Source organism: Stegastes partitus, unplaced genomic scaffold (assembly GCF_000690725.1).
Source record: "Stegastes partitus isolate 25-593 unplaced genomic scaffold, Stegastes_partitus-1.0.2 Scaffold569, whole genome shotgun sequence".
Taxonomy (NCBI): Eukaryota; Metazoa; Chordata; class Actinopteri; family Pomacentridae; genus Stegastes; species Stegastes partitus.
The window spans coordinates 111,707-115,820 of record NW_007578300.1 but is presented as its reverse complement, the minus strand read 5'-3'; the positions used below and the strand labels follow the sequence as shown (position 1 = coordinate 115,820).

General features: G+C 51.5%; 1 protein-coding gene across 1 annotated transcript in view; it reads right to left on the bottom strand.

Moving 5' to 3' along the window:
• LOC103362337 (metal transporter CNNM4) overlaps positions 1-4,114 on the bottom strand; it is a 47,561-nt gene that overhangs the window by 27,898 nt on the left and 15,549 nt on the right. The window lies entirely within an intron of this gene.

The following is a 4,114-nucleotide window of genomic DNA, read 5'->3' as shown; positions in this document are numbered from 1 at the left end:
CTGCCTATGTTGTATGTACACATGGCTTCTCCCCACTACACGCACCAGCACACGTAGATATGACCATGTACACAACCTGCTGTGTAGCGCTGAGGGTTCAAGTCAGAGAGCAGTTTGTAAATGCCTCACGTGACGTGTTTGTCATACCGCAGCGGCACATGCAGTCATTTCAATGTTGTGGTCGTGTTTTAACATGTTCTGATTTATATGGAGCACTTCCTGGCCCGGATCAGCGCCGGTCATCGCTCCTCCTCCACTGGACCGCTGCTTTCACTGTACCTGGGAGTGAACGCACACCTGACTGACGGGAGCAGCTCACTTCTTCTGCTGTTCTTGAGCAGCACCCGCCAGCGGCCCGGTGTCTCCGCGGACCCGCCAGCGGCCCGGCGTCTCCGTGCACCTGCTAGCTGCTGGTGATTCATCGTCTGTGTGTCCCTGGTGGTTCCTCAGGTTCTCTGAGTGATAGCGGTTCCTCAACTGTTGTATGTTCTACATCCACTCAGAAGTTCTTAATCTCTGATCGGTTCTACTGAGGCTGGACCAGGTTTAGCCGACCTCACCAAAGTGCTGCTGGTTTGTATTTCAGTGTAAATAGAGAATTGATCTGTTTTCTTTTGGAGTGTACTGAGCAGGTTGGATCAGCGTGAGCCTCATCTTCACTGATTCAGCAGCAGCCACAGTTTCATTCCTTAATAACGCTACGAAGCCAGAACACCAGGTCCATGTCTCCTCCCTGTGCACGAGCAGAACTGGGTCACAACCAACTTTAACAAATCATCTCAGGATGCCTTAAAGGAAACTGCCAGCCGACGCTATGGGACGTGGTTGTAGTGGTCCAACAACAGCACATTTGTTTACAGCAGCACCGGGTCGTGATGGTGTTTATGCTGCCATGTTCATCAGAACACCTGTATGGGATCCGTTTCCTTTCCTCTGTAAACAGATACAGTCGGTCCATTTGTGTGCTGGTAGACTGCTGCATAGCACCGAGTCCCTATGAACAACTGTCAGAGGGATCAGAGCAGCACCAGGTGGTACAGAGAACATCTACTGAGGACACCAACACTGGGTCATGTTGGTATGAATCCCGTTATGAGCCGTCTCCTAAAAACGCTTTGATCAGACGACGCTGCCAAGCTGCTGCTGCTTCATTCTACATCTTCATCGCAATAAAACCGGCACCGAATACGCTAAGCGCCAATTAGTGAGCTCTAAAGGTCCTGCTCATTAGTCGATTATATCAGCACAACGATCACCGTTTAGCTTCTCTCCTACGTACTGCCTCGTAGCCGTCGGCTGACCTTCTGGAAGGTCACAAAAACTTTCAAAAAGGAAACTCCCAGTGGGTCTCGTTTCCATGAAAGCGGCGGTGTGATGTCAGAGCAGGCTGCGTTACTCACGGCTGTCGTAAACACACGGAAACTAAACCAGCTGTTTCCCAACTGCACAAAGAGGAAGCAAACCGAACTCTTTAAGAACCCTTAAGGAGCTGCTTTCAGTGGGGCAGCTTCGTAGTTTTCATGTCAGCTGGTATCGCAGTGGTTCAGACAGCTGATCACTGGGATGTGTGTTTGTTATGTCAGAACTTAATCAATAAAGACTTCCCATCCCCCATTACACACACCAGCTCTGTCAGAAAGTCAAAAACCACCTCAAGCAAGTTTAAAAACCTTCCTTTGCCAGTTCCACCAACTCCATTAACTGTTTTAACACAATAAAGGGAATGAAACACGTTACAGCAACCAGCCAATGTGAGACATCTGGAAGTCCATCACAGGACGTACGCTGCTCATCATGTGCCAGAGTGCTGCTGTGATCCAGGTGTGTACATTACAACATACAAACCCGTGACACTCCCACGGTCGTGACCAACACTCAGATCACGACGTATCTCCTTCTGATAACCCCTCTGTTCCAGCGCTAACCCGTCCGCCCACGCCCTCCTGTCGGCCTGTTAATGTGTACAGGTGCTTACAGGTGCGTCTGGACTTTGGCCACCAGCGTTACTATACAACATGAGAACACACGTGTGCACAAAGACACACAAGGCGCCCTCTGAACTCTTCAAACGGCAGACTCTTCAAAGTGCAGACGGACGCCGGCCGGTCCAAACAGGAGTGGCTCTGAATTATTAACAACGCCGACAGAGAGACGCATCAGAGGATTCTGGGTTCGCTCGCCGGCGGGATAGTTTCCTCGACTCCACCCAGACAAACACATGAAGCCCAGCTGGTTTCAAAGTGTCCCTCTGTCTCATGCATACGCTCACATTAAGAGATTAGATGTGAAGAGCAGGACGCCGGAGGACGATTTGATTCCTAAATATAGGAACAACAACATCCAAATAAGCACCTGCTCACCCAACACCTTTCTATTATTCATATTCACACCCAAACCACGATGACAAGACATAAGAGGAGAGGACGAGAGATCGGCGAGGTCCGTCACGTCTTTGTTTCCAGAATGAAAGCAGCAGATCAATGGGGTTTACAGAGCGCTCGTATGACCAGCAATTAGACCAGGAACAAAGGCTGGAAGTGTTGTGCTCGGTGCCCTTGATGTCTGCCTGCATGTCCTGGCAAAGTGGGCGCCGCTGGCACGAGCACACAAACACTCTGCACATTCTCAGCTCTGACCTTGCTCGGTTTTACTACATGAATAGACCGCAGGGACTCTGAGGAATCCATTTCCCACTCGGCCGTCTTTACGGGGAGGACGATGTGCTGTATATTTAGTCTGGACGCTCCAGTCTGCAGAGGAGGAGGGCGGCTGAATGTCAGCCTGCAAACAGTCCATGAGGGCGAATCGATCATCCTCAATGCAAAGGATGCTGTCATTCTGCATAAGTTCATAACACAGGATGTGTTCAGGTAGTTTTTAAAAGGGGCCACGCTCAAGAAAAGCCAAGAAGCTGTGAGCAGCAGCTTTGGCATTTGGACCAACTCATGAACTGAGTGCTGCAGCCTCACAGGCTAAACCGACCCTCGTGGAGCTGTTCTGCCGTTACACTGCCACACCCCCCTTAGCGGCAGCCTGGACGTCAGCAGGTCGCATTAACGGACACTTCAACAGGTGGACAGGTGTGGAAGCGTCTCCACAGTTAACGCAGAACCTGCTGTGAGCTACAGGTTGTATCAGAACCGTCCCAGATCTCAGCTCTGGTGTTTTTGTACCGTCCCAGTGAGGGCAGGTTCATTCATGACGTTTCAGCGTGCAGCCCTGACTCCATCCCCCCGTGTTCATCCAACCCGAACCCCTGACCCAGTGGTTCCGTCAGGTATCTGAGCTGAACCAGCCGGCATCATTTCCACTCATCGGTTTGAAAAGAACTTGATGACCCTAAATGACATGTCACACGTGTCCTTATCTCCATGTCGGCCGTAACGTTCATTCGACTGGACTTCGACGAGCCTCTGCTGACATTAACGGCGCCGATCCACTGCAGCACACGCTGGTCTGAAACCAGATGAAGAAGCAGAACCGAACGACTCGGAGGATGTAATGTGACGGGTTGCAGCAAAAAGGTGGCGCTGAAAGGTGCTGGTGTCACGAACAGAAACTGATTAATCAGTTTTTAATACGACTAATCACCGGCTGATGTTCCTGATCACGTCCCTGCTCCAGCCCAGGTGACATCACCGCAGATCCACCAGGACGCTGCCCCTCCTGTCCAATCACAGCGGCTGCGTCCTCATCACCGCTTCATGCTCTCGTGTGTTGTGTCCGTATTTCATCAGCGATGACATCACACTAGGGAGGAACGATGTGGTCCAGTGGGACCGTTACAGCACGGGTCAGCCGCTTCCCGCCTCGGAGCGCCTTCATTAGCTGATGCTAGCTCGCTGTAGCGACCACAACACAGACAGCGTGTCATGGAAAAGGCCTCTGTGTGTGTGTGTGTGTGTGTGTGTGTGTGTCCCTGCAGTGCTGAGTCAATATTTCAGAGGAAGTAGGACCCCAGGGGACCCACTCCCCCCCCCACCACCACCACCACCACCACCACCAGCTACAGAGTCACTGGAGAGTCTATTAACTCCTGAGAGCGCACACACAGAAACACACACTGCTAACGCACACAGAGACACACACAGAGACACACACTGCTAACACACAC